General features: G+C 34.4%; 1 pseudogene across 1 annotated transcript; it reads right to left on the bottom strand.

Annotated features, from left to right (window-relative positions):
• Window positions 1-7,809: 7,809 nt before the first annotated feature.
• LOC309656697 (small ribosomal subunit protein eS26 pseudogene) lies at window positions 7,810-24,603 on the bottom strand (annotated as a pseudogene). Its single transcript has one exon. The product of its transcript is annotated as a small ribosomal subunit protein eS26 pseudogene (transcript).
• Between the last annotated feature and the right edge of the window lie 240 nt (window positions 24,604-24,843).

The raw sequence follows: 24,843 nt of genomic DNA, 5'->3' as shown, positions 1-24,843 counted from the left end.
CTCAGATGGGATAACCTCAAGGTATATGTTATCAGTACACTGTTACTCAGTATTTCCCACTGGCATTGAGCTCCAAGTGTCTTTTGCAGTTACCTGCTCCATATGGCATCCTTTGTTGCTTTCTTCCCTTTTCTATCTCATTTTCCCACCCTTCTATCAGTGCTTCCTAGAATCACCTTGCAAATAACTACTTTCATTAAATTCATGTTTCAGAATCTGCTTCTTGGGAAAGCCAATTTATAATAGGTGGTACCAGAAGGGGTCTTAGTATACAGGCCCTCAGGATAGGGTTGTGGAATTGAATCGCTGATGGCCAGATGGTAACAGATACTCTATTCCAGGTGGTCCCTGGAGTGATGATCATTCCTGGCATGCTGTCACATCAGAACTACTTAAACTCTCATTTATAGGGAACTGAGATTGAATATATGTAGAAGACACCATAGTTGATGCAATGTCTCTAGTATTTGAATGATGTAGAGACATTGGTAATTATAAGCCTTGAAATGTCGTTGGCTGTTAATTGCCATTGAAATGTTGAAAGAATACATTGAAAGTCTCAGTTCACCTAACTATCAACTCAAGGAATAATCATGAACTCCATGGCAGCATTAAAAAAGACACTTATTAATATTTCATGTAGCCGGAGAACATATTGTAGTAAAAATCAGACCCAGGTACTAATAGAGAAGCAGAGTAATAAAGAAGGTTGAATTCATATTACTGGAAAATTTTCTATGCTAAAATCAGAATCCTGATAGGGAAGTAGTGAAGCCCTGAGTCCTGGGGTAAGGATATTTGGGTTGAATGCACTTGATAATATTAAATCCCAAGATTCACCTGAATCCTATGAGTCGACATAAATGACCCCCTTCCCCTTGATAGAGAAGAATGGCTTCCTAATGTCTGAATATCATGCAAAGATTTCACCTGAGGTTCACAAGATGTGGTGCTGTCCGGTCCCTAAATCTGCCCTTGAATTCCTTCATTGCTTCCAAGCCAATAAATAGGGACAAATCTTATTAGGGAAGTATTGACTCACCAGAGAAGTAGTGACCTGAGTAGAGAAGTACTGTCCCTGCTACAGAGTGAGATTATTTATTAAAAGAGCTGTAGATCTGGCTAATACATGCTGACAAGAACCAGCGTAACATATTTGAGAATAGATTTTAACAGTGCTGGACCCCAGGTAATGCAGAATATAATTCCGATATATAAATAGGTGAAATAAGTCACACGAAGATAGGTAAATACCTTGTGATCTTTCTTATATGTGAAATCTTAAAAAAACAAACAAACAGAAAACCAAGCTCACATAGTGAACCGATTGGAGGTTTCAAGAGGCAGGGGGTTGGGGAGGTGGGGAGAAATGGGCAAATTGTTGTTATTGTTTTTTTTCAGTTTAAGTTGATTGAATATAAATAAATTGGTGGATAGATGGATGGATGGATAGATAGACAGATTAAAGTCTGTTGAGATGGGGGCACCCTCCCATGACTCAGGATTCAAAAGAAGGAGAATTAGAGCCTGCCTCATTCTATGTCTGGCATTGCTCTTTGAAGTATGGAAACAATGTCTTATAGTAAGTGAGGTAGTGCTGTGGAACTGCTTTAGAGAAGTATTGATCAAGTGGTCAAAAGTCTCAAAGAATAAGAGTATTATAATTGATTAATAGTGTTAGACCAGAGAACACACAGCTGACTATGTGCTTTGGCAGATATTGCATGATACTTTCTTCCCATAAACAATATGAATACATCAATGAAGGGGACACATGGCATTGTTGAGAAGCTAGTAGAAGATTACTATGTATTTGGGCTCCTGGTATCAATGGGGATGATAGAAATACCAAATAGCAGAGGTATGGTGATAGCATTTAATAGTCAAAACCAAGATAAAATACAGTGTGAGGGAGCATGGACAGAATGGAAATCAGAGAGCCTCGAGTGACTGGAATTTATGGATTTGGCTATAGATCATGATGATGCTAAGTTTGAGATAGTTGAACAGCAATCCAGGATACTGCTTGCCTTATAGGACCAGAAAAAATCAAGAACAAGGAAGAGAAGGTTAAAGTCATTCACTGTAATGGAAAATTATAATTCTTTTCCCAGGTTCCAGACTTGACCTAGTTCTCAAACCCAGAACCCATAGAATGAAAAGGAAACCAACCAGTCCCTTTGGGAAAAGACCCTATATCCCATAGCATGTCTTACAATTACCCCAGTCCTTCTGCAAAGGGATCTATGTCCATTTTCCAGAATAAGTTGGCTTTGGAAAACAGGCAATACCCAAATTATTTGATGATTGTTGGGGACAGGATCTAATCTGTTGTTGATTCAGTGGAACAAAAATATTATTCCCCCTTTAAAATGAGGGCATATGGAGGCCCAGTAATAATGAAATCTTGGTGCAAACTCATTTCACAAAGATCTAATGGGTTTATGGACCAAACCTTCAGTCATTTCCTTTATCTCTGAGTGCAAAATTGGAATGGTTATAGTTAGCAGCCAGCATAACATTCATATTGGTTTCATGAATTGTGGAAAGGAATTATGGTAGGAAAGTAAAAGTGGAAACCCCTGAAACTAACCCTGCTATGATTCTGACCAAGATAGTAAATCAGAAACAATACTGAATTTCAGTTAGAAAAGATTTGGCTCTAATTAGTGATATATTCAAAGACTTAAAGAATATGGGGGTTGTGGTACCCACCATATTTCCATTTAATTCACCGTCTCAGTTCCTTTAAAAACCAAATGTATCACAGATGATGGTGGAATATCATTAAGTTAACTGAAGAGTTACCTGAGTTGCAGTTGCTGTGGCATCTATGGCATCTCTACTAAAGTTGATTGATTTAGCTTTTGGAATTTGGAATGTGGCTACAGATATGGCAAATCCATTTTTTCCCAATTCCTATCAGGAAAAAAGATCAAAAGCAGTTTGCATTCATCCGGAGTAGACAGCTGCATGCATTTATAATCTTGCCCCAGGGCTATGTTAACTATCCTGCTCTGTCACAGTGTAGCCCAAAGAATGATAATAACCTGGGCTTTCCACAGAAATGTTTGTCCACTATTTTGATGACATTCTGTTAATCAGACCTCAAAATAGATCTTGAATTTGTTCTCTCTACTACCACTCTCCTGGTTCACTCCTTTGTATTGAAATAATCTCTTGGCTAGTCCCTCAAACTCATTTTTCCCTACTCCAGTGGTTCTCAATAGTGTCTCCTTGGGGCCACATTTGTCACTGTTTGGAGATATTTTTGGTTGTCACAATGGAGGGGTGCTACGGCATCTAGTTGGTGGAGTACAGTGCTGATAAACATTGTACAATGCGCAGTACAGTCCCTCACAACAAAGAACTGTCCAGCCCAAAATGTCATTAGTTCTAAGGTTAGGGAACAGTGCTCTGCTCAGTCTGCTCTTAGTATCGTAATCAAGTATCAAGGACAGTGAAGAGTGTGACATTTTACCCCTACTTGCGAGCTTATAAGTTAAGCTACCACAATTGTTTTGATACTTGTAGAAGACTTCATAATGAGACAAAGGAATTTATTCCCTATGGCCCAGCAAATATAATAAGCATCAGCATATCTGCATCAATTCTTCTCACCTTCAAGTCCACCAGAATGACACAATGAGCCTAGATAAATGCTACCCATTCAGTGGCTTTACCTCTCAGCTGAGAAACCGAGGAACCCAGAGGCTTTGGAGAAAGCAACACACATTGCAGCAAGATGCAAACAAGCCATCCCCCTTTTCTCCTCTGGGATGTGAGCAATTACACAGGGGATATACTGTAGTTGCCTTGACCTGCTTATTTTCCTTTGTGACTAACTACAGAAATAGCTCAGTATCTGGAGATGGGTAAGGCTTGTGGTCTGATAGAATTAGCAAGAACGTGAAAGGATGCTCAGAGAACACGGTGAATTGTCTATACTCCACTGTTTTTACAGTATAAAGTTCATTCTGCTTTATGTGGCAACATAAGACCTTTGTGACTTGACTTCTAATTCAATCTTCACTTCTTAACAAGAAAAATAGATTTCAAAATAATAAGAAACTATGTTTACATGCCCACCATGTTGCAGGTACTGTTTGAATGCCGGAATACACAGGGAACAGGACCTAGTCCTGACTCCCATAATTTAAATATCTAGTTCCAGCTAGATATTATCAAAATGCATCCTACATTTGTGTGTGTGTGTGTGTGTGTGTGTGTGTGTGTGTGTGTGTGTGTTGGAACTCACATGCCTCAAATCCTGAGCTTCTCCCTATTGTCACAATATATTTGCAAAGAAATATGCAGAGAAAAGGCAAGCCCCTGGAACCCAGTCTTGGATACCAGCTAGGCCATTGCCTGCCAAATCCTGACCTGGATTAAACCAGGTGGAGCATTGCCTAGCCTTGTTCTCCAAGCATATCCCTGTGTACTGGGGCATAGAGTGCCTGTGGGAGATGCTTGGACAGGCATTGAGGGGTTCTAGGTCCCTTCTTGACTCCCTTTCTCTCACACTACATCTGCGAATTTCTCTCTTGCTACAGTAGAGAAATGACTATTATATTTAACGTATAGCTGCCATAACTAAAAAGTGATGATGGAACAAATAATGACTGGAGGGTTATTTTATCAAGACTGTATTTTCTTTTTTGCTTTCAAGTGGATATGTTCATTGCCTACAAAGAATTGCAAAATGGCACCATTAATTCCCTCTCCTAACTACCCCATTAATTCAAAGTGCCATGGAAGCACTGTTGAATTTTTAAATTGCTTTTAGTTTTTAATTTTGAGTTTGACTTAGCAAAAACTAAGAAGAAACTGGAACCTGATAAGCTCTCAACAAATTAATATGTCCCTGTAGATATGCAATGCATTCAAATGCACAAATATGATTATATATAAATTGATGCAGATTTTCTTTCTGATTTTGATAGTACTGTAACTGATACAATGGGAGTGCCAAGTTACTCTTTCCTAACATTTTACTTTTTATAGAAGTCCACCTAAACTAATGCTAGTGAGTGATACCATATGGGGTGGGTTTATTCACATTTTAATTCAACCATGAAACAGCCAGATGTGCACTGTGTACCTTTCAAATCTACGTCCCTTCTTCTGTTCTTCAACCAGTGAGAAGGACATTGTTCAGTGAAATGTGAGCTAACAAGCATTCCAGGTGCAGATTTTCTGTCTGTTTTAAAGCTGCAGTATAGAACATGGCTTTGAAAAATTGGATTAAGCTTTTTAAAAATAAGAAATTATAATAAAACTGTGCGCAGGTACATTTTCTTTTCAAAGAATGGAACTTCTGCTCTGCTCTCAGTAAGATAAAACAACAGCTACAACTGCCAGGACACAATTTCATTTCATTGCAATTTGATACAGATGTTCAACTTCCCATTGAGAAGAATCTTCCGTATACAATATTGAAGATAAATTAGATTAAGAGAGACAGAGTAATTGCCAAAAATTGAAAGACATAAGTTTTATTTCCATTAACAAAGCAAAGTATTTCTGGAAACTTGGGGCAAACATTTGGGTCTTCTTAGTCCAAAGCTGAATTGAAATAATACTGCTGTGCTTTTGGAAGTAGCAAATCAAACCCTCTACTTAATTCTCATCACCATCATCCATTCATACAAGTGCCTTCCTACAATATCTATTTGTCAACACTCCTTAAGGAAATAGTGGAAACACTATACCTATTTAAGCATTTCTGAGATATCTTCTCAATATATATAAATCCAACAAATTCTGTACTAATAAAACACCCACTACTTGTCAGATTCTTGTTATCATACTTAATTCCTGTGAAGTCAGGAATACTACCTCTCTTTTACAAGTCAGTAAACAGGTCAAGAGGCTTCAACATATAAATTTGAGGGGACAAAATTCGGTCTATAACAGATGGCATGCTGGGTGGAGACCCTTTGATCTATTTCAGTGGGGATATGTTAAAATGTTGGGATTACGTATGGCCTCAGTGTTATAGCACTGACCAATGTGTCCTTTCTGAAGTGTAGTTCACAAAGCACTGATTCCAGCAGAGCAGACCAAAGCCAACATGGACTAGGCAGGTAACATGAATATGGAAGGAAGTCTGGTTACAAGAAAAGCAAGGATGTGTTAGCTTCTTTCATTTTTCCTCCCACCTAGAGGCATGGCAACACAGAAATATTTTTCACTGTAATAAAGCAGCAGAGCAAGCACAGTGATAAATGGAAGTGGACCTTTAACTTTGGCTAATAATGGAGAGATGTTAAGGAGTGGTGCAGACTAGGACAAATTGGGCCTTCATGCCATCTTAAGTGGAGCAGCTACCATGTAGGAATACAGAATTTCTGTTGTCAGAACTTCTGATTTTTTTTTTTGAGAAATATTGGAAATATGGATTTTTTAATGAAACCTCTTGATCTGTAAACAAAGAAAACCTAATAAATCAGCTGTTTTTAGAATGTACAAATTCAGAATAAAGTAAATAATTAAGACAAAAAAAGAGATGGGGCTTTTTGATGTGGAGAGAAAAAGGGGATGATGCAAGCAGAGAGAGGCTGAGAGAAGATGCCAAGGAAGGTAGAGTGCCAGGTCCAAGGGTTGAGCCGCCACCCAAGATATGCTGAAGAAGCCTATGTAAAGGAATGATGGGAGCTGGCCAGCCAGTCGTCCCACGAGATGCAGCTTTCACCACCACATCTCCAGCTGGTACCAGTTGGCTGTCCAGTCTACAGTCAGGAGACATCTTGCCCTGAAGGCTGAAGGCACTCTCAGCAGCTGGAACACTCCCAGACATGTTTCAGGACTTTGCTCAGCCCTTTCATATATGCCACAACACCATGTCCCAGCAGTGCCCTCAGGACAATTATAAGACCACAAGAATCACTTGTCATATAGCAGGATGGCTGGGGGAGTCACACTTGGGGTGGAGGAGGCCAACTTTGAACGGTTCCCTTTCTAGAGCCTGATGTTGGGACCACCAATAGACACTGATCCATACAACACTAGTCCCAGAGGATGCTGAGGAGGTGCAGTGGGGCCCAGGAGGAATCTGTAGTTTAAAATGTTCAAGAAATGCAAAATTGCATCAAACAAAAGGTGTGTTTATTCAGAGCACTCAGATAATTTCTATGCTAGTGAATTTTATAAATCTGCAAGGATGGGTGTAGCATCTATTGGGTTTCTAATTTATGTGGCTACAGAACTCTCTCTTTAAGAAGCTTCTGGCCCAGAAATCTCACAATGGCAGCCTCACTAATATGTTTTGTCCCACAAAAGTCTGCTGAAGAAATTTTTGAGCTGAGAGCTGAAGGAGAAGCACGTGAGATAGGAGGATGTGGGTAGGAAGATCTTTACAAAGGAGCTGCATGAGCTAAGGTACAAAGGAAGGAGGGCAGACTATTCTAAGGACCTGAGAGAAAGTCACTCTAGCTAGAGTTCAGAGAGGGAGCTGTCTGTGAAATGAGCAATTGGGGATCAGACCACAAGGTGTCTTTTTTTTTTTTGGTGGAATTTTTTTTTAATACATTTATCCTTTCATTTAACTTTAATTTTTTCCCAGGCCCATATAAAACCCAAATGGGATACTTTTTGTAATTTATATCTTAACTGGGGAAGAAATTACATTTTTATTAGGTTGAGTCTTTCTATTCAGCAACATATATTCCATTCAGTAACTTCTTTTCCATGGATCCTGATCCTTTTGAGGTAAATTTATTCCTGGATATTTTAAGGTGTTGTCACTATTGTGCATTGAATTTTTCCTTTTAAATTTCTGAGTGATGATTATTATTACTGATATAAATTTTTTAAAGCTATTGATATTCGTATATTTGTTTCTTACATTCTGTCACCTTACCAAAGTTTCTTTTAGTTCTAAGAGATTTTTGTAAAGTTTCTTGGATGTTTTATTATACAATTATATTACCTGCATGTAAAGGTAATTTTGCCTCCTCTGTTAAATATTTATATTTTCACGTCCTTTTATTACATTGGTCAGATCCTTAAAATTCAATAATAGAGCTGATAATGGCATTCCTATCTTGTTCTTGATTGTAATGGCAGTGGGTCCAGTATCTCACAATTTATTACGATATTTATTATTGATCTGAGGTAAATAGTCTTTTGTGTATAGAGAGTTTACTTCTGTTCTGATTTTTCTCGGATTTTTAAATAAATAGGTACTGAGTTCTATCATTGTTTCATCTATTGATATAATCATGTTTTCTTTAAGAGGTTGACTTATTTTCTAATTGTATTGAAAATTTTCTCATATTGAACCCTGCTTGCATTGCTGGGAGAAGTTCCACTTGGTCACGATGTATTACTCTTCAAATTCACTTCTGGTTTTCATTTGCTAATATTTTATTTAGAATTTTTAGAATTATTTTCATGGTTGAAATTGGTTTATAGTTTTCATTTTGGAGCATCATTGTCAGGTTTTGGCATTAAGATTATGCTAGCTCTGTAGAATTAATTGAGGAGTGTTCTTCCTTTTTCCATAATCTGAAAATAGTTTTAATATCAAGATAAGCATCTGAATATTTTTTTAGTGAATAACTTTTTACTTATTATAGTATTTACATGTAACACTCGTTCACCTATTTTCTTGCTCTTGTTTTTCTGTTATATCATTGCAATAGCTATCCATTATTTACTAAGACAAATAAGAATCCAGACTGATAGGAACTTTCAAACTCCAGCAGAGCAGAGATTATGCTTTAGTGACTAACTGTGAATTCATGTATACGGATATTCATAAGAACAAGTAATTTCAATTGTGTCTGTAGTGTGTTTGCTCTTATGGGGGGATAAATGCTGCCAAAGAGATGTTACATAGGAACTCCAAGACCTAAGAGTTAATGTGCACTTTAACTTATCTTAAGGAGTCTTAAGATTCATGTTAAAGAGTTAGTCCCTTGAGGGCAAGGGGAAGCCTTTTAAGTGTTTTAAGCAACAGAGTAATGTAATTAGATTTGCTTTTCAAAATAATGACATTGACTGTTTGTGCAGAACAGATTGCATGGAAGGCAGTCCAAGTGGGTGTTGCAAGATCAGTTAGCAGCTTTTGAAGCTGCTCAGGTGAGAGTAACAGTGGCTTGGATTCTGGTAGAGGCAGAGGAAATGCAAAGAATTAGAATAGAAAGAATTAATTACTGGGAAGTAATGATATGTCCAGTGAATGTGTTAGTGTTCATACTGTCCTTTTGAAGTCCTTCAGGGGCAGGAAATATAGCTTCTTAAACTTTCTTTCATAATATTCAGTATAATTACAGTTAGAAATTTAATAGATGTCTCATCATAAAATCATAGGCTTATAAAGACCCTGAAAAGTTGTTCTACTTTACTGCCTTTCCTTAGGATAGGAAAATACAGTTTCTATTAAAAGTATTTTTATTCTTCTGGTAATCTAGGTAAGGGGGTTTTGTATGTATTTTGGACTCCCTCTCATTAAAACTTCCCATAATCTAATCAGCCATGGGAAAACCCACTGGTATTTTCCTATCCTTCACTATAACTTGGTTTTGGGTGCTCTTCATGACCCATCTGGATTATTTCTAATAGCTTCTATGTCAGCTTGTTCGACTACAACTTTACAGTGGTGTAACCAAATAGAAGTTAATTATTTTAAATCACATAACAAGAAGTCTAGAGGTAACATGATTGCTGATTTTGTTAATTTTATGTGTCTATGTATTAATATCTACATGCTGAAGTTTCTATCATTCTCTTGGACTTTTTCACATAAGGTCACAACATAGCTGGCGTTATGTCTCCATTCCTAACGGGAAAGTAAAAGAGGTATAATAAAGAAAACAGAGTGACAATTATATCAGGAGGGCAAAGGATTTTCAAGATAGCCTAAGAGAAGTCTTGTCTCATTGGCCAGTATCGTCACATTATTTCTCCTACGTGAAAAGGAGTCTTGAAAGATATGTTTTTTAGCTCACCATACTTTATAATTAAGGAATGCTAATAAAAAGGAAATTGGAATCCGTGCTAAGACAGCCAAACTACAGTATTTACCACTATTTCCTAAATAGTATTTTTTTTTCTTATTCTTTGTCCTTTTAACTTTCCTACCCACCTATACTTCCCAATACAATAGCAAGTCTTATCAAATTAATCTTTGCAAAACATCACTTTGGCCATATAATTTCCCATTGACTGTAGGAAAAAATAATGCTTCTTTAACCTGGCATTCAAAGATCTTTACAGCTTGGTCCTAAACTACTTGTTAAAATTTATCTCTATATATTCTTGTATAGAAATGCTCTACTCCAAGCAATATCTGACATGTTACTATCTTATGTCCTGCATTTTCCTAATTCTGTTTTACATGATCTTTACCTTACACAGATTCCATCTTTCCTCCTTTTATACATTCATCATACACAACTTCCATTTTAAATTCTGTCAGACCCTCCCCTCTTCTCACAGCAGTAATTATCCCTGCCTTTCAGTTCTTATGTATATTTACTTATTTGCCTTGTTTTTACACCTTGGTTTTTATTAATTATTTTATGCAGTCTACCAATTAGATTGCAGTTCTGTGTGGGCAGGGTCTCTGCCTTTTGCCTTGTCTTGTGCCCGTATATCATATCATATCATATATCATATATCATATCATATATCACACAGTGGGGGCAGAACACATATTTGTGGGTTTAGACCATGTTGAAACAATTTCAGACAGGAAAATTATTTTTATTTAAAAATATTTCCAGTACTGCATCAGAGTTTAACTACCTCTAGGTTTAACCAGTTTTCTCCTTATGTGCCCCCAAATCAAGATAAACAGCTATATTATGCTAGGGTATTTTAATATTAATTTACAACTGTAAATGTTTACCTTTTCAAGATCTGATCAGCTGCATACAAGATCAGCATTTTGCATTTATATTGGATTTTCTTCATCATATAGTCTTGTTTCCTTAATCATTTGCACATTTGATAACAAAATTGACTTATTACATATAAAAGGTTCACAAAACAGAATTCACCTCTTGACCTTTTCTTATTGTGTTTTAATGGTCTGTATGGTATAAATTGATATGATTATGTCAGAAAATAGCAGAGACAAACAAATCATATGAACCCATAATGTATCCAGTGATCTGTGAGCTGAGAATACATTTTAAAATTTATTTATATTTTGGGGGATACCTCCCAAAGACACTATTATGATGAATTGAATAACATTTCAGTGAAAATGTTTATAGTGTTTCAGAGTAACAAAAGCATTTACTACTGGAGATTTTCAGACTAGACAAATTTAATTAGGCTAGCCAAGAGGCAAGCAGATGAAGAAAAGAGCTGCTTGCCCATTCATTTTCTACTAGCCAGCTGAAATTTTAAATATAGCAACTTCTTTCTGTATCAATCACAGGTGTATGGAGATAAATCAAAACAAACTATTTCTGTAACATTACAATATAGTAAATTGCATCATGAGCTAGCACAGTGGGAGTGGTATCAAACAGATATTTAATTTGTGAAAGGAGTTATCTCAAAACAGGCATTTTCTGAAATACTTTGCTAAACACTGATATGTTAACTTCTCAACAACAGAACATTTTCAGTCTTATATTGAAAAGGTGGCATTTTCATTCCAAATATTTGTAACAAATATGATCCAAATATTTTTGTTTTTTATATTTTATTGGGATTGGTGATTAGTTTGTTTTATTGGCATACCAATTTCTGTGGCTTATACAGAGGTTGCAGGATGTAGCTCATAAAATTCAGAATAAGATATCTGGGTGTGAATCTTACATGCATTACTTGTTAGTCTGGGCTAATTAGTCTTTCTGAATCTTGGTTTACTTACCTATAATCACAGTATGACTGTGAACATTAAATACAAAAAAAAAACCTTTACAAATAGAATAGTACATGTAATAATTGATGATTAACTAATGTTAGAATCCTTTTTCTCTAGTAACTCATGTTTCCAATCCATTAAGCACTTTCCTAATTGTCACCTTAGGGACCCACCTGGCCCAGTTTTAGCATTATTAAAACAAAACAAGAATACTAGTATGTAAAAAAGGTAATTACTATGTGATAACAATTTAACTTGTATCTCTCAAATAACTCTAAATTTTAATCAAGTTTATCGCATAAAAATACTTCCAGAAGTCTTCCTTTTTTCCTCTCCTTGTTTACAGCCTACAGGTTCTTATAAGCCTCTTATTTTTAGAATCTTTCACCCTTCCTCTCCAAAAACATTGCCTGAACTTTAACTCATGAAGATTCTTATGTCTTGATTTTTTTCCCTGCCTCTTTAGTCATGTTTCTTTCTACTCATTCTTTATTTTTTTTTTAAGTATTATTTCCATTTTATTGTCTTTTCAGAGAACAGTGTTTCTTCAGTCTTTAAGGACTTATCTCCTTACATGGGCTTTGGTGGAGTTTGTGGGGCAGCACGCATCGATCTAAATTGGGGTGAAGGTGTTTGGTTCTTCCCGGCTTCCTGAGAACAATTCCTGACTATCTTGTTGTGAATGGCATAACTCACGAAGTAATGTAGTTTCACATACAGCTTGGGAAACACATAGGCATTGAAAACACTCGCTTCAGAAATGTCCCTGAGGGCTGTGGCCTCTACTATGTTCCAAATGACGAACTTCTTAATGGCCTTGTCCTTGGGCATGCATCAGGCACAGTTGGTGCAGCGAATCGGCTGCACATGGCCATGGCCCTTTGGGCACGACCATTGTTCCTTCTTTTCTTGGTCATCTTGGAAGCAAGACATGAGAGAGGACTCTTTCTACTCATTCTTTAACTCCCTATATGAACTTTGGGAGAATGGTCTGGTAAAGGTACATTTTCTTAAGGGATGAAAGAGGGTGAAGGCAGGAAAGAGCGAAAAGAAATAGAAGAACATTAACATTTCAATACATCTTTTTTCAGTTCTTGTCACAGGTGAATGAACTACAATATTTTTAAATTGTTTTAGGCAACAAAGTTTGATCTTGAGTTATCAACTTCGTCTTGAACCTCAAAATCGATTCCTCTTATGATTTAGATTAGAGTACAAAACTATTAATAACTCCTATTTCCTAGAAATTAAAAAGTTTTTAAGATTGTTCATCTCACTTCATTGAGAAATCAGGGATACTCTTTTATGTACATTTCATTCTTCCTATTCTTTCTAGCATTGTCATTCAAAAGTATATCCTTTTCAGATTTATTCTAATAAAATTACAGAAAATTTCCTTCTTATTTTATATTTGTCTGGCATTTTGAAGTAGTGATTCAACAGTCAACAATCACTTACGAACTCCAGATATATGTTAGGGACTAAATCATTTCCTAGGGATGCGAAGTCTAAGAGGATAGAAGCTCTGTTCTTAAGGCCAGTGATAGTAAACTCCATGTTGTTCTAGTTACTATATAAGAGGGTGCACTTTATGAGAAGTTACAATTCCTAGATGACTCATAATGATACGTACCCAATTATATTGACTTGTGCCATATTCTGGTAGTAATGGATGCTTCTTATGGGAGACACAAAATTAGAGGGATAAAAAAATGCCCCGTCCAAAAAAAGGCCAACTATGTTTTGTCATATTTTTGTGGAGAATTAAGACGTTGGGAAAGGACATAGTTGTCAGGTAGAAACTTAGGAATTGTGAAGGGTATTCTAAAGGGCAAGAAAAATCCCAACTATTTTAGTGGCTTTTAGGACATAGGAGCCAAACTGCTGTTCTCTTGAGGGAGAAACATATACTTTTTTTGGCTGAAACACAGCTCTACATGAGTTGGAACTTATCTAAAAGAAAAGGGGAGTTAAGAAAGAAGAATGTAGTTAACAGAAGATTTAATTGTGAAAATATTAGGAGTTAAGTTTAAGGGCTCATCATTCATTCATTGATCCAACAATATTTATTGAGTATCTACCATGGGCCAGACATTGTGTCAGATGCTAAGAATAGAGCAATAAAAAGATAGACCCCCCCCATCTTTCATCTTTGGGTGCGCTCAGTCTAGGAATAAAAAAAACTGTACATTTTTATTTTTCTATGTGTTTAGTGTCTATGAAAAGTTATGTGATAAGCAGGCACCTGTGAAATATTCAATGAGTAAGACCTGTATGTCATTCATTAATTATTTGCTGAAAAAAAAGACACATTCCCTGACCTTAAGAAACAAACTTAATAACTCACATTTAGCCCTTGCTGTGTGCTAAGCAGTGGTAAGTGCCTTATGTTGATTTTTTTAAAAAAATTGAATCCTTACTATAACTTTATGAAGTAAATACTCTGGTTATAGATGAGGAAAGTAGTTAACAGAAGTTAACTAAGTTGGTCCTAAGATTCTATAACTACTAAGTGGCAGACCTAAATTTTGAAAGGAGCAGAGACTCCAGGTTCCTCTCTTAACCACTATATCACATTGGATTCTATCGCCTTCCTTATATGGTTGGCAGGTTCCCAGGATCTAAAAGTCTTATATGCTTTTACTCTCTATTATTGATACTGTTCTAATACAGAATACAGAAACTAATTTAATCATTGCATCAATGCTATGAAAGTTTTCTTATAATGATTTATGTCAAACTAGGTCATCAATCATCAAAAGGAATAGAGAAAGATCTACTTATTTAATTGGCATATTGTCTCAATCAAAAATCATAAACCTACCACTCCCTGCCTGTCAGAGTTCCCATTATGAGTTACACTTCTGGGATAACACCTTAAACTCTCAATGAAAAAATAAGTAAACAAAACAGTGTGGTATTGGCACAAAAACGGACACATAGATCAATGGAACAGAATAGTGAGTCCAGGAAAAAAAACACATGCCCATATGGTCAATTAATCTACAACAAAGAGGCAAGAATATATAATGAAAGAAAGTCTCTTCAGTAAGTAGCGGTGGGGAAAAACAGACAGCTACCTGTAGAAGACTAGACTTTTCTCCCACCATATACAAAAATAAACTCAAATGGATTAAAGACTTAAATGTAAGACCTGAAATTATAAAACTCCTAGAAGAAAACATAGGCAGTACACTCTTTGACATCAGTAGTAGCAGTATTTTTGGATCTGTCTCCTTAGTCAAGGGAAACAAAAGCAAAAATAAGCAAATGGGACTACATCGAAGTAAAAAAAAGTTTTGCACAGTGAGGGAAACCACTGATAAAACAAAAAGGCAGGCTACTGAATGAGAGAATATATTTGTAAATGATATGTCTGATAAGGGATTAATATCCAAAATACAAACAGTTCAATTCAAAAATAGCCAGAGGCTATGAATAGACATTTTTCCAAAGAAGACATACGGGTGGCCAACAGGCACATGAAAAGATGCTCAACATCACTCATAATCAGGGAAATGCAAATCAAAACCACAATGAAATATTACCTCACACCTGTCTGAATGGCTGCCATCAAAAAGACAACAAATAACAAGTGTTGGCAAGAATGTGGAGCAAAGGGAACTCGTGTGCACTGTTGGTGGAAATGTAAATTAGTGCAGCCATTATGGAAAAGAGTATGGAGTTTCCTCATAAAAATTAAAAATAGAACTACCATATGTTCTAGCAATTTCACTCTTGGATATTTATCCAAAGAAAACTGAAACACTAATTTCAAAAGATATATGCACCCCAGTGTTCACTGCAGCATTATTTAAGATAGTGTAGATGTAAAAGCAAACTAAGTGTCCATTGACAGATAAATGGATAAAGAAGATGTGGTATATATGCAGGATGGGATATTACTCAGCCATAATAAAAGAATGAAACCTTGCAATTTGCAACAACATGGATGGACCTAGAGGGTTTTATGCTGAGTGAAACTTAGCTTTCAAACAGAGAAAGACAAAAACTGTATGTTTTCACTTATATGTGGAATCTAAAAAATAAAACAAATGTAACAAAACAGAAACAGACTCACAGATAAAGAGAACAAACTAGTGGTTGCCAGAGGGGAGGTGGATAGAGGGTTGGTGAAGTAGATGAAGGAGGTTAAGAAGTACAAACTACCAGCTATAAAATAAGTAAGTCACGGGGATATAATGTACAGCACAGGGAATATAGTCAATAATATTCTAATAACTGGTGCATTATCTATAAAAATATTGAATCACTATGTTGTACGCCTGAAACTATTATAATACTGTAAGTCAAATATACTTCAATTAAAAAAAAGGAAAGAAAAAATAAGTTTAGTTGTTTGGGGTTGTTTAAATCCCTTGTCTTCAACTATTCTCCAATAATTTGTTGGACAAATTCTACTCAGTATCCTATTCATTAAATTGAGACAGTGTTTGGATCGTCTTTTATTTGTCAGATACTGTTTAGGTACTAAAAATACCAGAGTGGAAAAAAAGCATACATGGTCTCATGGAACTGTATTCTGGGAGGGAGGGGTAAGGAGACAAAATATCTATCTATCTATCTATCTGTCTGTCTGTCTGTCTGTCTGTCTGTCTGTCTGTCTATCTATCTACCTACCTACCTACCTACCTACCTACCTAATCTATCTAGGAGGTTATGACAAATATTAAGAAGAAAACTAAAGCATAATAGAGTGAGAGATGAAAGTGCAGCTAATAGGTGGATTAGGAAAGTCCTCCCAGATGAGGTGACATTTGAGCACATATTGAAGTGAGAATTAGCTGTGAGGGTATCTGAGAAGAGTCTTCACATCAAGGAGACTTTGGGACAACTCTATGCTGAATATGGGAGTGCAGAAAGGGATGAGGAAGGAGGAGACGATAGGGTATAAAGAGTCTGTGAGACAATTTGACTATGGAAAGTTTGCACACATGTTTGTGAACACACAGCAGTGATTTTCAGATCACTTTGAATATATTTTAAATTATATTGCCTATAATAACAGTAAAATAATTGTTCATCCTGATTAGGGGCTTGATTGGTTTTCCCATTTTGGAAAGTTGATGTGTAAGAAGTGCAGCATCCCATGGAGTTTTCTTTTGTGGATATGGCTCCTCCACAGTAATGTCTACTAGCTGCGAACACTTTATTTCTCTATGCATTTCTTTGTTCTTTTATTATTTACTGTTTTCTGTAGTTGCATATTTTATATTGTTCTATCTTTTAGACGAATAGCAGAAGTAGATTTCCAAACTCCTAGTCTGCTGAAAAGTATTAGAACTTACAGTTTTTTTAACCTGGAGGAATTTTTAAATGGCATGATAAACCATTGCATTTTAAGACTGTTCTGAATAAATCAAACTTTAAAACAAAGTTTATTTTGCCAACCATAGCAAGATTTATCACTAACAAACTGGTCCTGGATCAGAAAGTAAATATTTCAACTAGCAGTTATGCCTGGTTTGTGAATATTACAGCCAGTAAATAGTCCTTTCTCCTTTTCAAAAAAGATAAGCATAAAAACTCATTTGAGATGAGAGGCACTTTTTTTTTCATATGCTAAGCACTGAAGCTCTGTAGAATATCATTTTAAGAAGTTAAAAGTGGGAAAAGTACCTTGGCAAAGAAATATAATTATATAGGAATGAAACAATTGCCATTTAAAACTATTACTAAATAATTTAGGAATATTGTGAAATAGTAACAATTATTTCATTAAAATAGATGAAGTCAGAAGGTCAGTGCAACCATGATGCTTTTACTTGTGTTTGGATGGTCGAGCAACCTGATAGGGCTGGTTTTTAATTTATACTGTGATGACACTGAAGTATGCAATCATATTAACCCCATTTATGACAGTAAATCACGACATAGAGTGTAAATTTGCCAAATATATTAAAACAAGCCATAGAAATGATTTCCTGCCTGCTTGAATCTGATTAATTTACTTGTATGTATACATGTACCACGCAGGCATAGAGCTTATCCTTACTTTATGAGAAATATGGTTCCATCTGGAACAATGGTATTTCCCATCAAAATTTGAATTATTTTGGTAACATAATTTATTATTTTGTTTGACTTTGAGAAGTAAGTGATAAACACACCGATTTCAAAATAGTTAAGGCCAATGATCTTTTGTCTACCTTAATTTGATTGTGATTGTGAATTTAGCACACCAAGTGATACATGTTAAAATTTAAAATTATTTTGGATTTACTTTGATGTTCTTTTTGTAATGATCATAAGGTGCTTTTGAACAAAGTTAACTACCTACTATATTCTTTTTTGGTAGTTTGTTCTGGAGACATTTTATTTTTAATTAAATTTGTCTTAATCTACATGAAAATACACATATCTTATTATGTAATATCAACTACATTTGAATGTTGCCAATTAGACAATCAATAGTAATACAAAATTTTGTGCCAAAAAAAAAGAAAAAAGTAAAAAAAGTAAACCTTTCCTTTGCTATAGAGTTACAAAGGAGTCATTGTCCTACTTTAGCACCAAAATCTCCATCCGAAAAAATAAAGCACATATTAGAATGAAAAAAAAAAGGGGGGGGATAATGAGATAGAAAGACCTGTATATTGGAGTATTATAGGTAAAGCTTTGTTAGGAAGAAAAAAAAAAAAGATATAAGAAAGAGATAAAATTGAGGGATTTTTAGAGAATATTTATTTTTGTTTCTTTTGAAAAGTAATATGTCCATAAGAAATAATTAAAACAGTAACAAAATGAAAAAATTAAAAGCAAGTCATCTTCCCACAGCTGGCCTCAGTCTACCAGACTCTCTCCTAGAGGTAATCCTTGCAACAGTTTGAGTATATCATTCTAGAAATGTTTTACACAAATGCAAGCAAGTAAATGTACACCTATGTTTAATTTAAACATAGATGCACACTTGCATTAGAGACAGTGTTTTGTACTCTGTTACGTTTTCATACATCTTGGAGATAGTTCCAATCCTGCACTTAGAAATATATTTCATTCTTTTTGTTTTGCTTTGTTTAACTTTATTTGTTTGAGCAGGTAATAGAGGCAATGTCACAAAATTCAAAACTCAGAAAAAAATTATAAAGCTGAAAGTTAGTTGCCTGTCCTCCAGCCACTCAGTCCTATTGATTAGCAACAACCATGTGACATTTTCCAGAGATTTCCAGATATTCCATTATAGTTACAAACATATATAACACTTCCCCCACCACACACACACATACTCAGGTTGTATAATATACAAATTGATCTGCAAATTGGGTCAGTTGTTGAGACGTGGATGGATCTAGAGACTGTCATACAGAGTGAAGTAAGTCAGAAAGAAAAACAAATATCGTATATTAACACATATATGTGGAACCTAGAAAAATGGTACAGATGAACTGGTTTGCAGGGCAGAAGCTGAGACACAGATGTAGAGAACAAACGTATGGACACCAAGGGGGGAAAGTGGCGGGGGGGTGTGGGTGGTGGTGTGATGAATTGGGAGATTGGGATTGACATGTATACACTGATGTGTATAAAACTGATAACTAATAAGAACCTACTGTATAAAAAAAAATAGAGAATACCTATTTATTAGGTTTATAGATGTGTTCAATTTAAAAAAAAACAAAACACTACTGTTACCTTAAAAAAAAAATAGACTATACATTTTCCTGTAAGCACAGCTTTAGTCACATCCAAGTTTTGGTATGTAATATTTTTATTATCATTCAGTTCAAATTATTTTCTGACTCCAATTGTGATTTGTTTTTTGGGGGGTTACTTAGAAGTAGTGTATTTCATAACTTCTAGTTACTTTTTTGTTACTGATTTGTAGCTTAACTACAAGTCAAGAAACACACTTTGTATAATTTTAATACTTTGAAATTTGTTAAAATTTGCCTTATAGCACAATATGGTCAGTTTTAAAAATGTTCCAAGTGTGCTTGAAAATAATTTGTAATTTCAAGTTTTGGAGTATAGTGACTATATATCTGTTTGTTGGGAAAAAAAAAAAAAAGAAGTAAAATAAAACAAGTTGTCTTGGAGATGATCAATTTCAGCATGTATAGAGCTGCTTAATATTTTTTTTACAGCTACATGATACTCCATCATATATGTGTACCATAATTATTTACTCAGTCCCCTTTGATGAAAATTATTTCCCATATTTTATTATTATACACAAGGCTACAGTGCATGCTTGAAAATATACAACAGATGTAATGATCTATATGGGAGTAGAATCTAAAAAAGGGTGGATATATATATATGTATAACTGTTTCACTTTGCTGTACAGCAGAAACTAACACAACATTGTAAATCAACTATACTCCAAAAAAATTAATTATAAAAAGTAAAAAATAAAATATTCAACAGAGCATATATATGAGTATATATTGATATACTCCTAGAAATTGAATTGCTGGAACAAAGACGTATGCAAATAAAGCTTTAGTAGATGATATCAAATTGTTCTTCACAGTTGCTGTACAAATTTGCATTTCTACCAGAAAACTGCAAGGGTACTTTTTTCCCACACTTTTTACAACATAATTTTTTTTAATTGCTTCTTTTCTTACCTAATTGACTTTTTAACAATGTTACCTCATTGTGGCTTTATTTTGTATTTCCCTTTTTTATAAGTGAGTTAGAGTATCTTTTCATATTTTTAGGCTAATTGCTTTTCCATTTCTGTGAACTCTCTTCCTATGCTTTTCCCACATTTCTATTGGGCTATTTGTCTTTTTCTTACTGATTTGGTGGAAGTATTATATACTGAGATAATTTACTGAGTGTCTGTGATATAGCTATGTATGTTTCTTCCAAGTGTGTCATGTATTTCTTTTCACTTTGCTTATTTTTTTTCCAGCCACACATTTTTTTTTAATGCACTAAATCTACTAATCTTTATTTTATGGCTTCTGTTTGGGGTTTGGGTTTGGGGTTTAATAATCTGAACTTTAACTTGTAATCAAGTGTGATATAGGAATCCATTTCCCTCCCCCCCCCCCAGATAGCCAGCCAGTGGTCCCAAAACCATTTGCAGAATGATTAATTTTTAATACTATAAATTTGAAATGTCAGTTTTATCATATTCTAAAATCCCAGATGTATAGAGTACTATCTCTGGATTTCTATTTTATTCCTTTGAAATTTCAGTCCTTCCATGAACCAATACCACATTTATTTATTCATACTGAATAATATTTAATATCTGGTAAAGCTAGACCCTTATTGCCTTGTCAGATTTTCTTGGCTCTTCTAGTATGTATATTTTTCCAGAACTACTTTTGAATTGACCCTCTAGTTAAAAAAAAGTCAGATATAAAGATTAATATATAAATAATAGATTCTGATATTTGGGGGATATTGAATTACATTTATTGATTAACTCATGAAGCATTGACAGTTTTCTAATTTTGAGTGTTCCTATCCAAGAGTAAGGTATGTCTTTTATTATTTTATCTGAATTATGTTTTGCAGTCATTTTAGACAGTTTTTAATCATATTTTCTGTTGATTTTTATGTATTTGCAAATCGTAAATGTCACATTATTAGATTCTTTATTTTTTATAATGTATATTCTTATTGTTATTTGTAATAGTATCTATTATTGTTATTATTAGTGGTAGTGGTACTAGGTGTAGTAATAATAATATTGATTTTCTTGGTTTATCTAAGAAATCCGATAGTATTTGCAAATCATTGTAATCTTTATCCTTGGATGTTTCCTGTTATCCTTTCATATATATGTTTGTATATTTATATACATATATACAGACATATATTATGTATGTAAAATATTTGTATGTCTATATATTTCCTTTGTCTTAATAACTGATTAAGAGGGACTTCAAAACATTTCTTGTATGCTTGTTTATGTTGGGTGTTACTAATTTCTACTTTAATTGAATTATGCTCGGAGGATATTGTTTGTATTATTTTTATTTTGAAGTTTATGGAGAGTTTTGTGAGGCTTACTATATGGCTATTTTTACAAATGATCTTGGGGAAGCTGAAAAGTAGTTATATTCTTAGTTTTCAGATTTAACTTACTGAGTACACTGTTTGGGCATTTACATATTTCTTAATTTTGTTCATATGATGTGTCACATACTGAAAAAATACTTCTTTTTCTTATTTCTTTTTTAATTTCCTGATGTTTTTGTGTAAGAATATTGATGCTATGTTATTTGGTGCATAGATATTTTTAAATTCTAGAACTGACTACTGATGGTGCTCTTTAGCAATAGGAACTACCTTTTTTTTTTTTGGTCTCTTTTTCTTCTACTTCAACCTTTTTAAACATTGTAATTATCTTATGTGACTGTTCATATTTTTATTTTTATCATTTTGCATCTATGTTTATACATACTGTGTGATGCACTCTGAGAATTTTTTTCATTTTAAGGAAACATTTTTCTCTATTTACACTTACTGATATAAGTATTTCTAGTCCCAGAAACATATTTTATGTAATACTTTCTGAGTGTATTGCTTCTTTTTGAGTCTTTCATTCCAAGGAACATATTTTTGTCTCTACGTTATTTTATTTTATTTTTATTGAAGTATAGTTGATTTACAGTGTTGTGCTAATTTCTGCTGTACAGCAAAATGACTCAGTTATACACATATATATATTCTTTTTTTATATTCTTTTCCATTATGGTTAACCCCAGGAGACTGGATATAGTTCCCTGTGAGATACAGTAGGACCTTGTTGTTTATCTATTCTAAGTGTAATAGTTTGCGTCTAATAACCACAAACTCCCAGTCCATCCCTCTCCCTCCCCACCTCCCCCGTGGCAACAAGTCTGTTCTCTATGTCGGTGAGTCTGTTTCTATTTTGTAGATAGGTTCATTTGTGTCATATTTTAGATTCTACATATAAGTGAAATCATATGGTATTTGTCTTTCTCTTCCTGACTTTCTTCACTTAGTATGATAGTCTCTAGTTGCAGCCATGTTGCTGCAAATGGCATTATTTCGTTCTTTTTCATGGCTGAGTAGTATTCCATTGTATATATGTATCACATCTTCTTTATCCATTCATCTTTAGATGGACATTTCGGTTGTTTCCATGTCTTGGCTATTGTGAATAGTGCTGCTATGAACATAGGGATGCATGTATCTTTTTAATTATAGTTTTGTCTGGGTATATGCCCAGGAGTGGGATTGCTGGATCATATGGTAGTTCTATTTTTCATTTTCTGAGGAACCTCCATACTGTTTTCCATAGTGGCTGTACCAACTTACATTCCCACCAACAGTGTAGGAGGGTTTCCTTTTCTCCACACCCTCTCCAGCATTTGTTATTTGTAGTCTTTTTAATCATGGCCATTCTGACCAGTGTGAGGTGGTACCTTATTGTAGTTTTGATTTGCATTTCTCTAATAATTAGTGATGTTGAGCATCTTCTCATGTGCCTACTGGCCATCTGTATGTCTTCTTTGGAGAAATGTCTATTAAGGTCTTCTGCCCATTTTTCAGTTGGGTTATTTGTATTTTTGTTGTTGTTGAGTTGTATGAGCTGTTGCTGTATTTTGGAAATTAAACACTTGTTGGGTGCATCATTTACAAATATTTTCTCCCATTCCTTAGGTTGTCTTTTCTTTGTTTCTTACGGTTTCCTTTGCTGTGCAAAAGCTTGTAAGTTTGATTAGGTCCCATTTGTTTATTTTTGTTTTTATTTCTATTGCCTTGGGAGACTGACCTAAGAAAACACTGGTACAATTTATGTCAGAGAATTCTAGGTTATTTTATATTTCTCCAGAGATTTTCTTCTAATGATTACTTTTATAATTATATCTTTATGTCACTGCAACTCAAAGGGTAGCATGTGAACTAGTGCTGCTCTGCAAATGGTGGCTTAATGATTCATACAGAGATGAGTACAGAAATTGTGAGTATGCTTTTAGAAACTTATAGGAATTGACGATGCAACATCCAAGCCTGTGATAAGTTAACAAGCATTAGTGAACAGGATTGTACAGACCAGTTTGGATGTTATTGTGCCCATGTGATGAGTCAAAGTAGCCAGACATGCGTACTAGTTGAGCTCACTAAGACTGTGCTTCAGTGTATAGTATCTTAAGTTTAATTTGTCATAGGTGTATAAATAAAATGAGTAAAAATATAAGGATTATCAACAAAAGTTAGAAAGTTAAAACAGAATTTCTCCATATATTATTGCATATTCCATAATTTAACAATTGCCAAATGAAATAGGAGATAAAGTTATCATAAAACCCCTTATACATTTGAATTTTATTTTCAGTCAAAAATCTTGATAGGTAATTTATGTAACCATTTTTATTATTGATAGATAATTTAAATTAATTTAAATTTAACTTTTTTAAAAAACATCTTTATTGGAGTATAATTGCTCTGCAATGGTGCGTTAGTTTCTGCTTTATAACAGAAATGTGGAACGCTTCACAAATTTGCGTGTCAGCCTTGCGCAGGGGCAATGCTAATCTCTGTATCGTTCCAATTTTAGTATATGTGCTGCCAAAGCGAGCACTAAATTTAACTTTTACATTATAAAGTAAATAGTTGGACGGACTACTGGTGAAGGATTGAAGATAGAGTTTGAAAATAAATAATAAATTTATGAAGATTATTTTAAATTCAGTTTAAAATTATAATGAAAGTTTTAAAGTTATGAGGCAACATCTTTCTTATTTTAGAAAGAAAGTAAAAATAAATGTTCTGAGTTTCTCACTGTGGCTTTAAAATATCTTCTTTCCTTCTAGTCAATATAACTTTTTTTTTTTTTTTTTTTTTTTAATATAACTTTTAAGACTGGCTTTTGCTACTAAGGCTGGCTTTTGCTACCATGAGTGCTAATAAAGTAAAACATAAAAACAGTTTAGGTTGCATAACCCAATTTTAGTAGCATTATTGTCAACCTAATCTAGATGAGTTAAAAAACAAAAAGCACATGCATTTGTCATGTTAAAATTTTTTAATATTGAAAAATACAGTATTTATTAAAGTGTCC

The sequence above is a fragment of the Balaenoptera physalus genome (assembly GCF_965194825.1).
Source record: "Balaenoptera physalus genome assembly, chromosome: 3".
In the NCBI taxonomy this organism is placed as follows: domain Eukaryota; kingdom Metazoa; phylum Chordata; class Mammalia; order Artiodactyla; family Balaenopteridae; genus Balaenoptera; species Balaenoptera physalus.
This window is presented reverse-complemented; position numbering and strand designations above follow the sequence as displayed.